Genomic DNA, 14,071 nt, shown 5'->3' on the forward strand with positions numbered 1-14,071 from the left:
ACCTATATATATAATATATACGCGATAATGTCGATAGTAACATTATATACTATAAATATTAATGGACGTGTACTCGTGTACCTATTATATACATATCATACACCGCATAATAACACATATATGTATATAATTATATGATAATGGAAGTCGTATAATATGCGTGTTTCGTGTCAGTTATTTCCTGTTCGTAATGACGCGTGTACTGCACCGCAGCCGCTGTATTATATGTTTATACCGAGCTCTCGGTATAGGTATATAATACATATTATACCGCGATTATACATCACACCGCGCCGTGTCACCACTTGGCACTCGTGTATAATAACGATGTATATATTATTATGACTTATGAGCATGTGCACGATGACGTCCGCACCGGGGTGGAAGGGTCGAACTCGATGCATGTATAGATGCAGGACAATGAATTTTTATAGCCACTATGCAGTGGCGTGATTTCACGTTATTCCGTGAGATATTGAGGTACAAATATATAATTTTCTGATGCCATGACTGGTCGTTAATTCGTCATAAATTAACGATAGGTACCCACGTATTTGTATGCAATTTAATATTATATTATAAGCTATAGATATAAGTGTTTAAAGAATGCACTGTAAATGCTCGCCAATGCATCTCTGCACATATTCCTAATGACGCCATTGATGCACTCGCCTGTTTTATAAATATAAATAATACACCTGTTGCACGCTGTAAATGTATAGTCATAGGTAGTTTTCACTTGTTGACAATATAGTACGTTCTCTACCACTCTAGATAAAAACAAAACAAAAAAGTAGTTACCTGTGTCCCGTGTAAAGTACATAATATATCATACAGGGAAGTGGAAGAAGAGGTGCCCGAAGAAAATCAATTCTGTGGATGCAAAATTAATTTATCACCCTAATAACTACCTACTAATCTTGCAGTCTACCTCGAGAATATCCAAAAATAAATTTTAAGAGTCGTCCAGTCATATTGTGCGTTTTAAATTATATGTTCTTATACTATCTAGTACCTACCTAATTTTATCATAATCATAATATCGGAAAAAATTACAATAATTTTCTCATTTTTCGAGTTGCAATCAGATGTAGATCGAACGGCTCATATTATACTGGTCAATCGAGTCAGTCGATGTACACATGAGTACATGACGACTAGTGGACATATATAGGTATATTGGTATATACTATATTATTATGTAGGTACCGGTATTTTATTATTAGTTCACGTTATTCTTTTTCTTATTTTACAATTATCCTTCAAATAGTTCAAATGAACGAATTACTTGTTTCTTTTGGCATTTTTAAATTAAATGTACGTGCAAAAATTAAATGGTCATTACTTTATGTGTATACTGTATACACATTACACACTATAGTCTTATAAAGAATACTTTTCAAAAAAATTTTAGCAAATATAATATATTTTTATTATGTCGACTTTTTTCCTTTTTTAAATTTTAGATTTTAAACTAAGTAATATATTATTTATTTTATTATGATTTAGGATTATATATTTATATATATTTTTTTCATTTAATTTTTTTTCTGTCTAAACGTTTAGGAACAAGAAAAATTATTGAATTTTGTGAGTGGTATCTGGTAGAGAATTAGATCTAGTTAATACTTTATGAGGCCTAAAGTAAAAATCCCAACACTTAAAATAAATCTGGAAAAACTAAAAATAAATTTTGGAAAATATATGCAACATCAGTTTGTGACAAATTTAATTTTGTTTTTTTTTGTTGTTATTGTAAATCAAAAATTATGAACTATAGAACTTGAAATATTTAAATAATATTTATATCATAGTATTTTTTTTTTTTATACATTTTTATATAATTGTAAAAATATTTAGACTCTCATTTTTGAGTAATATAGTCATTTGAAACTTTCGCCTTTTTTCGAGTAATAAAATTTATAATTTATATTGTTGATATTAATTTTTCTTTAAATTCAAGAAACGAATAAATTTAATACAATATGTTTCTCATAGAGTTTTTATACTTAAGAGGACGATATACCCGCATGTGTTGTATCTGTCTTATTAACATAGTTAAAAACTGTTTTGCGCGGGACAACTTTACTCCCTTGATATTTATATCAAAATTACGAAAATTTTAAATCGCATTGAGAAGAACTTTACCTGTGTTGTAGCGTTATAATTTTTTTGATAGTGGTAACCAATAGTTTTTAATAATTAAATGAAAAAAACCTAAAGTTCTCAAACCGATAACTTTAATTGCATTCATGTTATCAAAACAATTAAAACGCTACGTCACAGGTAAAGTTCTTCCCAATGGGATTTATAATTTTGGTTGTTTTGATTAAAATATCGAGGGAGTAAAGTTGTCCCGCGCAAAACAGTTTTTAGCTATGTTACGCGTGTATAAGACAGAGACAACACATGCGGGTATAGCGTCCTCTCAATAAAAAAAAATAGTGTGAAGTCACATTAATTTTTTTATGTATTTGCAAATCAAATTATAATGTATATAATTGAATATAATATACTCGTAATAAATAATATGAAAAAAAATTATTTTATTGAAATTCAAAAAATATTAATTGTAGAAGCTTGAAACTTTTCATTGTTACAAATATTATTATTTTCAAATATTTCAAAATATTTACACCATTAACTTTAATTTATTTATATCACGAACTTATTAATAATTGACATATTCTATGTTATTAATAACAATAATATACAATATTACATATTATACGTATAATATGGTAATTTATAATAAAATATTAGATTGAGTAACCTACCTATTTTTAAGAGAAAATAATTTTTTTATAGTTATGTAAATATAATAATATTATAAAATATACTTTGAAATAGAAGCCGTCACACTGTTTACGATTAGAATTATTTTTCTTTTAGAACGATTTATTTAAATTCACATTTAACACATAGTGGAGCACAACTATAAATGTTTTCTAGGGTATCTTGATGAAACAGTTAATCTGTGGCTTTAAGAGGCCGCAACACCCGCATGTGTTGTCTCCGTCTTACAAGTACGTAACATAGCAAATTTACGCTCAGCAGATCACGTTTAGCTCCATCACTTTAAAAATTAGAGTGAATCCACCTATTATGAAACTTAATGGTAAGAACATTATCTGTGTTTGTATGTTGGTTTTTTTACGATTATTAAGTTTTTAAGTGAGTTATGAGCATTTTTAATTTACGCTATGTTATATACGCATAACTTGCTAAAAAATTTAACTATCGTAAAAAACCAACATACAAACACAGATAATTTTCTTACCATCGAGTTTCATAATAGGTCGATTCACTCTAATTTTTAAACTGATGGAGCTAAACGTGATCTGCTGAGCGTACATTTGCTGTTACGTACTCGTAGTAAGACGGAGACAACACATGCAAGTGTGACGCCCTCTTAAAATGAATATCTATTTAGTTTATAGAAAAAATATGCTTCTTGACCTTAAATGACTTAAATTATAAGTACATTTCTAGAGGATGATCAACCTCCCCCACCCACACACACGCCATTTATAGCTGTTCTTCCTTTAAATATTTAAATATTTAGTATAGTGATCTTCTATACTCAATGATGAGGTACTAAAACAATACTATACGTAGTCGAAGTAAGTTTCCCGACTTTAAATTTTATTTTTTATTATATAGTTTATTAGTAAGTTTAGGTATTCACGCTTGGTCTATCCCGTGATGACTATATATAGTTACCGTATTAACGATATTTATGAAATGGTGAATACGGCCTTATTTCTTAACACCGGAATCGAAATGTTCAAAGTTTATTTATTATTTTACCTACTTAAAGGACGTGATTGCATATTTTATATGTTTATACCTCTTTATGGTTAAACTTAAAATACTAAACTGCTACCCCGTAACTTATTGATATTCGTGTTTTATTCTTTAGGTATTTAATTTTAATTTGATTACATGTCTATTGTATTTTAGGCCATACTACGTAGTATACGCACAAAATTCAAAAATGCATTTAATTTGAAGAGAAAAGTTTTGATTTTAGAAATAAAGTTTAATGACTTACACGATGTTAAGTTGAATTGATTACTAAGTAATTTTATTTAAATATTTAGAATAGCCTACCTATAACTGGTTAAGAACCTGTAGGAAATAATGTTTTAGAAAACACAAATACGCACGAGTATAAGTCATAAGTGTATTACCTATGCAAATTAAAATCAACCAATGTAGGTATATACAACCTGTAGTTCTTATATAATAAGGCGTTAGTTACATATTGTTTTACTGTTCGGATATACTATGTTTCTTAAGTATAAGTGTGAGGCCCACTTTTGAAAACACGAATTTTTGTGGGTATATGTTTTGTATTTATTTATTTTTGGCACATGTTGAGTAATTTACTCAAATATTACATAATATTATATTCGTATTCTAAATATTATCGTGTTAAACGTTTTCACATGCATTGTATATTTGAACGGTACATCCTACATATTTTGAAATTAAACGTAATACACATCACACGTTTTTTATTCAATTGGATTTTCAAACCAGTACCATATTAATTAGGTACGTATAATAATTATGAATTCAATATAAAGAACTTCAAAGGCATAATTAGGTAATATTTTCATCAATTTAAAATATTTACGTATAATAGAACTTAGAACTATTTAATACTAATATAGGTACTAAGTAGACTATAAGATAATTTGATGTGATAAAGACGTTGATTTACCAAGTTAATTATTTATGTCATGTTTATCATATCTAATATACAGCAGTTATATTAAATTCGTTTATATTGTTATGGTAGATAAATAGTAGGTCCCTGGTGCCAGTAGTACCTACTTATATTTCAGCAGTATCATTAAGTTTACACTCAAACACCCAGCTGCATAAATTCTACGATTAAAAGATGCTCATCAGTCATCGCAAGAATATGTTATTATATCTGACAAAACTTTTACGAGAAACCAGAAATTGGGAATGTTACATAATTTTGATCACTTTGACTTTCCGGATATGACCATTTATATTCATATTAAACCACAAATCCGACTCCGCTGAACGTGACCTTGAATCAATTTTATAATTATTGTTATCATGATACAGCATTATATACAACATGAATCACACGATAGGTACATCGTAATATTATTATTTTTATGTTGTGCAATATAATAATGGTAAGTCCAGTAAGTCACGATGTGTTAACATCACAGGCAGTGGGAGAGATTATGTGATGAAGAGAATGACGCACTTTTATGGTTATAAAATAAATACATATATACTTACACGTATGATGTATATACGTACGAAAAACCATCTGAAATAGAATAAAAGTGAGTAGTGCGACTAATAATTGGATGTACCTACCTGCCTTTACATAGCGAACGCTTGTAAACACCTTGGAAGTAAACTGGTATTTATCAAATCAATAGTTAACAATAGTATGTATAATATTATATATCAATACCATGTACCTATATAAAGTATATACAAGGGCACCCACAGAAATATAAACCAAATGGGGGGGGCAAAGTCAAAAATATAATTACTTAAGCCATGCAAGAAAACAATAATGTTTTATGTAATAAAACAATTAATATTTAATTATTAACTAAAATAGCGGGGGAGCATGCCTCCCCAGCCACCCCCTGCGAGCGCCCTTGAAAGTATAAGTATCTAACTATAATAAATTTTATTATATATCGAATATATAATATAAGTATATAACTATTTGTATAATATGTATATAGATAAATAAATTATATAAATACATATAATATATATTACTCAAAGGCTATATTACGAAAGTTTACTTGACATAGGTATACGCGTGGTTACTGGTTATACCTATACTAGCCTAATGCCAATACTAATTATTTAACTATTTACTATTATATACGTTTATTATAGTTTGTAGACACATGGTTTATTATACACGTATCTACGCATAATACTGGACTATTAATTAGTACCTAACGTATAATTATTGTTTTTCTTGACAACAATTAATAGGTAGTCGTATCGTCAGATTTGAATTATTAATATTGTTATTATTTATAGGTATAGCAAATTTGCGTTAAGATGATCATACATTGAGTTTCAGTTAGCTTTAATATTATAGAGAATATACCTATTATTAAACTTAAAGTTATGAAAATGTTCTGTAATTATAGATACATATTGGTTTTTACAATATTTAAATTTGTAGGCCGGTTATAAACATTTTAAAATATAATAATTTACATAACCATATCAGTTATCATTTTATCAATATAGAGCCAACCCAGATTTGAATGAAAAATGCATTATTTTTTGAAAAGTCTCAGGCAATGCTTTTCATTAGATAATTGAAAACTTAAAGATTTATTCTGCATTTTTTGTAATTTTTAAGTAATTTTATTAATTTTAAATGCATATTTATACATCATATAAATTTTTAGATAAAATTTAATTGGTAATTTAAAATGTTAGCTCGAGTATTTTTGTTCCAAAAATTTGTCATTTGTCGATCAATAAATTGTATGATTATATCATTCAATGCGCATTACTCAAAATTCGTAAATATCTGTAAAATAGTTTAACATAAACTTAATTCAACTTAATTACTTAAAATGAATAACTCATCCATTACATTTTTTTGTAAAAATAAAAAAATTAAAATTGGTTCATTGTGTACCTACATTATTTCAGTTGCAATGCATTTTCTGCTATTTTTTAAAAGCATTTTATGTCAGTTCTTAGGGCATTTAAATCCATGCCCTAAATTTACAATTATAAATTTGTCTATAAGGTAGATTATATTATTTATATTAGGTACATATTTTTTTTATATAGTTACTATTTTTAACACTTCCTACGTATTGTACATTTTTTGTACCTACCTATATGTTATATTATTCTGTGTCCACAGCCTCGGCCAGCCCAATAGAATTTGTAAATAATCTTACTTACCTATTTAGAAGTTAGATGAGATTATTTTATTGCCAAGATGAGAAATTGTTTTTTCGTGTACCGTGTACTTGTATTACTCCTAAGCAGCTTAGCGGTAAGTATACATCTGCTATAATATTTATTAATCATGTAACATGTTTGCTTATTATTTGTGTATTAATTATACAAATACTGAAATACCACGACGATAACTTTATCATACTTCATTATTGCTTGTTGAATTTTTTTTTTTTTTTTTTAATTAGCTCAAAGTTGTGTCCGTCTGAACGCGAAATTTAAATTCCGCCAGAACTTATCATAACCTTATTATCATATTTTGTCGTTGTTGTTATACCCGTGCTGATACGAGTCATGATAACGTGCTATAGACAAAAATTAAAAAAATTAACTAATACCTAAACAAAAAATATAAATCATCGACAGACGACAACAACGGACAGGTACAAGAGTATCTACTACAAATACAGTACACAACTGATTTTATCACTGTTTCAAGCATTTGGACCTTTGTAGGTTTTTTGTAGTAATTTTATAAATCTATAATATTGTTATAAATAGGTGCCATTTAATCATCTTATCGAATTTTAAGTACAGCACTTAGATATTATTTTATATTGTTAATAACTTGATGTTAATTTTTGTTTAGAATCAACCAAGAATAATTTGAATTAGCTACTTCCCTTGATACATTTGGATGAAGCAATTTATTATTTTATGAAGTATTTTGAAAGGAGTAACCGATTAGAATTCACCATCATTCAACCAGTAAAGTGTATTGAATGCCATTAGCATATCTTTGGGCATGAGTACAAATATTGATCTTTGATTTGACTATTTGAATAGGGTTTCAAGTGCAGCATACACTCAAGCTATTAATACATACTTAAATTACTAAAATCCAATGCCAAAGTGAGTGAATTAAATAAAAAATATCTATTATTGGAAGAAAAAATTATAACAAAATATATTACTTCTGTACATTATTTTTATGAAGTTAATGATTTCCCTTGCCGCCCAATCTTTCAATGATACTTGATACTAGTAAACAATATAAATTTTTGTGTCACAAAAAAAGTGAAAATATTACCAGGATTGATATTTTTTTAAATGTTTAAAAATCAATATGAAAAACTTGAAAGATTTGCCATGTCTATTTTCATTGCATTTACACATGAAAATATATACTAATAAAACTAGAAGACATCTTACAAAATATTGGTGGTAGAGTTAAAATAAAAATACTGATTTATTTCAATCGTTCATAAAAGTAATTAAATATGTTATAGCAATTTAATTTAAATTATATAGATTTGAAAAAAAAATATTTTTTCATAATATTATGTACTCAATAATTTATTATTTGTCATACTTATTATTTCTTATCAGGAGGATTAATCATTGGATTTAAACAAAATGTAAAGTTGTATTAAATTATTATATACTTAATATTTTTTCAATTGAAGTTTAAATTATAATTGCTTTTTATTAAATAACATTATAACTAGCTATTATAGAATCTTAAAATCAATGAAAAGATATAACAAAAAAACTATAAAAATTGTGTAGATTGAAGTTAAAATTACTTTTTATTTAATTAATTTATTTTTAATTTTATATTATATATGTTTTTCATATAGCATTAAATATTTCTTTGAATCTAAATTAATCGAGTTAGAATTTTTGATGAAGATTTATAAAAATTGTGCAGTAACACTAAATGTTCATATTAAATTATTTTGAATTTAGTTAATTTTGCATGCAGAACCATAACATGAATTTTTTCAAAATATGATTCTAATTAATTTTAAATAATTAATTGATTCACCATGTATAGATTTAATCTATTCGTAATAAATAAAAACTCAATTTTTTTAACTGCTAATACATCTTAATTCATAATCAATTATTTTGAATATTTGCTTATATTCAAAATTAATTGGTCGATGATTAATTTCTTAATATCTTAATATGTAGAATAAATTCAACAAACATGATATGATATTTATATTATTATTATTGTTATTATAGTGCCTTAATAAAAAAAATCTATGATAATTTTTGTAATGTAATGTTTTTGTAATGTTTTGCTTGTCAATATCAATATTATATTAATTTATATTCTGTTATTAAACAATAAAGTTGTATTGTCTATGATAATTGATATTTGAAAATTTATTTATTTTTTAATAAGGTAATGGATCCCTGGGCGGATAGGCCTATCGGGAAACCGGGCATTTCCTGGTGGGCCCTCCCTTCGTATTTCGGTAATAGGGCCCTTTTTAGACTTTTTTTTTCATGGGGGCCCCTTTTTTAAATTTCCCGGTAGGCCAAAAATGGCCTATCCGCCCATTTATGGATCCTAAAACTAGATAGTGCAAGTACCGTTGAGTTCACAATTTATAATAAAATATTTTAAATATTAATTTGTTTAAAACATACTTATTTTAAAATTATTATCGAATTATGATTCACTTTTTTTTTTTACATAATTCGATTAAATTATATAATATTTAGCTATTAAAACCAAAATTATTTATTTTTTATTAAACCTTTATATTTTTATATTTTTTATGTTGTATCTTTGATGGGACATATTTAATAATTTTAATAATGATATTTTGTTATAATACAAGAAGAACCGCTCGAGATACTTGACATTTTTACCACACATTTCTATAATCATTTTCTATATTTAATACAATTTTTAAAATATTTTAACTTTTTTGAGTTATTTATATACTTTAAATTTTTAGTTTTTTAATAGATAGATTAAATTTTTGTTGGGTAAAATTATTCAAAAATGTAACATAATGTTTCTCAAAAATTGATCATATACATCTATAAAAATATTTAAAATACATGTGTACAATTTATTTTAATAAACATTTGACAATTGATTAAATGTGCAACTTTTATATTTATAGCTTGAAAATGTATTATAAAATTCCTCAAGTCATAAGTTATTTATCATAATTTCTTTTATGCACATTTTCATTTCTTACACAATGTAAATAATCTTAATAATCTTTACCACCATAAACTGTATTTTTCTATTTTTATTTACTTATTTATTTACATGCAGTGCGCTACCTACTTTATAGCAAACCAGTACCTATATACCCATCTTTTTAATATTTATAACTGCTTTTATTTAAAAATATGAATGAAGTAAAATATAACGTTTAGCAATGAAAATAATGACTATAAAATAATTGATTGTTATTAGTTATTAGTTATGAAAAAATAAATTGTTCGTTTCTCAATAAAATATACAATTCATAAAACATATTACATACCTGGCATTGATGAAAATAAATAATAGTGCTAGTACACGCAATTGAAAAAAAGCCAATACAGATTTATTATTAATTTTAAAATTTTGGTTAGAAGCTTATGTACTCACCTATTTTCAACTAAAAAAATTAATGGAATTGGTTATTTGATCATATTCATACATGTATATAAAAATATGCATTTTTTTACTACTTTTAAGTTACCTTAGCTACTTACTATTACCTGCAGTACTGTTAATAATCATAGACAAAATAAATATTAGGAAAAACACAACTATTGATAAAAATAATTCAGATTATATTTTCAATTTTGTAAAAAAAAAAAAAATGGAGATTACATTTATTATTAATAGCATAATATTTATCTTATCTTAGCATAAACATATATTTTTTGTAGTTACAGACTTTTTTTGACAACAATCAGTAAATTAATAATATTCACAAACTGAAGATGAGAAAATGTAATGTAGTCCTATTAGTTTATAAATGGATTTAATTGAATGTCACCAAAATACATTCTTATCTTAAACACAGTTAATGAAAAATGTTTTATAATAGATAATAAAAAAAAAGTTTTTCATATTTCAATACTTAAATATAAAGGTATGACCACATTAGGCATGTACTTATTTAATCATTGACCATTAATTTATTGTAGGTTTAGTTGATAAATAGTTTTAACTTAATAAATAAATAAATAAAATTTTACTGCTGTACTTGTCGTTATGCCATTGGATGTGGAATAAAATTATTTCATCGCATAACATGGACTCCGTAATTCTTCTATTTTAAATTTATTATCAAACATAATATTTTGTAGATTATGTTGACATGGTTCATTTTGAAAAACAAAACTGAATAGTAGGAAGATGATGTTTTTCTTTTTCATTTGACTCATAGCTATAAATAAATTAATTAATCAATTTTCATTAGGAATCTAAAAATTTCTAATATTTATTTAACCATAACAACATTAGCAAGGGTATTAAACAGTTTAAAGTTAGTTAATTTTTTGACTAGTTAAAGTTTTTATCCATTGTCATAATTTAGCTTTTCCCAGTTAATTTGAAAAATAATAGGTTAAGTTAAAATAATTTGTACCTATATGTATTACTTAACTGTGGCTACGACTAGTTAATTATTTTTAAATGAGTTGGCTTATCTTATTGGCTATTACTTATTAGTCATGATAAAATAATTAGACAACAAAACCTTAACTAATAACGCACAATAAAATAAAATGAATCATTAAAAATTTAATAAGAAAAATAAAGTAATTCAAATATATATTACCAAATATTCCAATAAAATCTGTGTAGTAGTCAATTGTAATGATAGGCTGTACGGTCGCCAGCCACCCTGAATGGTGCCGCATCGACCGGACTGACGTTTGTTTATTCCTCCCGCGCCGCGCCATCGCATATTCGTGTCCGATATTGTAGCAAATCAACGACACGTAACTCCGCACGCGAGTGTTCTGTTAGAGTGTGTATTCACTACTTCATTAATCCAATATTTGTAATTGTCTTCATCGTCCAATCGATTTTGGAACCGTTTAACGCGTATCCGACAATCAGATTATACGTGATCGATGATGTTCATCGAACCATAGGTGTATTGGACCTGCAGTCGTCTTGATTCACGTTTTTCATCCATAGCAGGTAGAATCGATCGGCTAGTGAATTTTCAAGGACCCCGGAAGTCTTCAACAGGGAAGTTGGATTGAATTGTGTAAAATATGTATCGTCTATAAATTGACAAATATTTATAATAACTAAAAAAATATATTCATAAATATCGAACATGACAACATTGAAATAGTTGTATCGTTGATATACTGACCTGCTTTTTAATTGCCCGGGTTGAGGTCGTCTGTGTCGCTATGACGCTATCGACGCCATGATGGCCGAAGCGAAGACGAGATCGAGGTTGTCAACGACTTCCACGATATGGGCGGCGACACGTTTTCCCGGTCAAAGTACTTCACGCAACCGATGAGAGTTTGCCCCGTGTTCAATTCTGTTTGCTACCCCGAAATACGCGTGAATTGAAATAGCTGCATTTCTAATACACTAATGATGCGATGAGTATTATCGGGCAAATACAATCCGATCACCGAAAGCACGTTTAGCGGTAAAATTCGATCATACAATAAAAATATTACAGATATCGGCGGAGGACCGGCCCAATAAAATAATGCCTACTTAATCTAACAAAGAAACGCTGACGTGCGGAGACGGAGCGTCAATCGGCTGCAATATCGGACACTTACACACGATGGCACGACACGGGAAGAAATGAAGGATGCTGAATTGCGGTCGGATCTTTGCGATACCAATCGCCACCGTGGGGCGCGCACAAAGACGCGTCGGGTGGCTTGGGTGACGGACGGTTTGCTCCACCGTCCACGTGCTCATTGGATCGGCTGGTCCCCAAACCGACGTATAGTCAGTATAGGACTTGACGGGGTGATTTACTGACACGTCGAAATAGCGCGGTGGTGCAGGTGTCGCGGCACCCCACCGACGACCTAACCCGCCGAAAATCAATACTTACCTCTTTCCCGTCGCGTTGACGGACGTCAATTTTATCGTGTGCCGCCCATGAGATATTATTTCCGTTTCGGATTGCAGGATTTTAGGCATTTTATTTACATGTTTTAAGAATATAAACTGTAGATATTATAAATAATTATAAAAGATTTGTTACCAAAAAAAAAAAAATAATAATAATAAATAATAATAACGACACTCATATAATTTAATATACATTTTCGTTTTACAGTTAACGTTGCTGTATATATTTTTTTAATCGTTTAAAATACTTGTCAATTTATAGATGATAAATTCAAACAATCCAATTTAGTTCTAAAATGTTATAATATTTACGATTTTTTTTAGTTGTATCGATATTTCTAAAAGAATCTTGACAATTTTGAATTTAATGGTAGGTAGGTAGCCATAATAATATCATGCATTTTCACCTTATTATGTATAGATAATTAAAGAACTCTACAATTAAATAAAATTGGTGAATATTTCAAACGATTATATGATTATTATAAAAACAGAATGATTTACATTTTTGTTTTGTCATTTAGACAATAAGTAAACTAATAATTATAGGTTCTATTGGTACTAGTGGAAAGTTTATGGAAAATCAATAAATGAAGTTGTTTGTGCCGACAACTCTTTATTTAAAGCTGTCACCGAACACATGGTTCTCCGGAAGTTATTGTAAGTATAAATCAACAATCAGATAATAAATATAATTTTACTAGATACCATAGGCGTAGAATGGGGGGGGTTCTAAGGGGGCTATAGCCCCCCCAGAATTTTGTTAAGCCCTCCTAAAATTCTTCTTAGCCCCTTGTGTAAAAATGTACTATTTTATACGTCCATGGTCCATGTACTATGAGAACTGAAGAATTGTTTTATTTTTATTTTTATTTCCAAAGAATATTTTATTTGATAATTCAAATTTTAAATTATTCAGTTATTTATATATTATATCACATCGATATCATTAGCAATAATAATTTTTGTTATATTATAATATTTATTATTTATGTTAATATAAGGTTTTATTTTTAGAAAGCTTTATGTATTGATAAGGACCAACTTAAAGCTGAAATGCTAATTATGAAGAATTGTATTGATAAAGATAATTTCGATATAGATTCTATTGTATTAGAAATTAACAAAATAGTTTTTCCAAATTTATATAAAATATTACAAGTACCACTTACTATTCCAGTAAGTTCTGCGTCATGCGAAAGATCGTTTTCAGTAATGCGGCGAATAAAAACATGGCTTAGAAATTCT

General features: G+C 27.5%; 2 long non-coding RNA genes across 2 annotated transcripts; one reads left to right on the forward strand and one right to left on the reverse strand.

Annotated features, from left to right (window-relative positions):
* Window positions 1-7,327: 7,327 nt before the first annotated feature.
* Window positions 7,328-7,937, forward strand: LOC132927721 (uncharacterized). The gene is made up of 2 exons (XR_009661814.1): window positions 7,328-7,463; window positions 7,601-7,937. It is a non-coding gene; the product is annotated as an uncharacterized LOC132927721 (long non-coding RNA).
* Window positions 7,938-10,632: 2,695 nt separating this feature from the next.
* LOC132927566 (uncharacterized) lies at window positions 10,633-12,633 on the reverse strand. The gene is made up of 3 exons (XR_009661763.1): window positions 12,090-12,633; window positions 11,541-11,994; window positions 10,633-11,147 (listed from the first exon to the last, which is right to left on the reverse strand). It is a non-coding gene; the product is annotated as an uncharacterized LOC132927566 (long non-coding RNA).
* Between the last annotated feature and the right edge of the window lie 1,438 nt (window positions 12,634-14,071).

The sequence above is a fragment of the Rhopalosiphum padi genome, chromosome 3, assembly GCF_020882245.1.
Source record: "Rhopalosiphum padi isolate XX-2018 chromosome 3, ASM2088224v1, whole genome shotgun sequence".
Classification (NCBI taxonomy): Eukaryota; Metazoa; Arthropoda; class Insecta; order Hemiptera; family Aphididae; genus Rhopalosiphum; species Rhopalosiphum padi.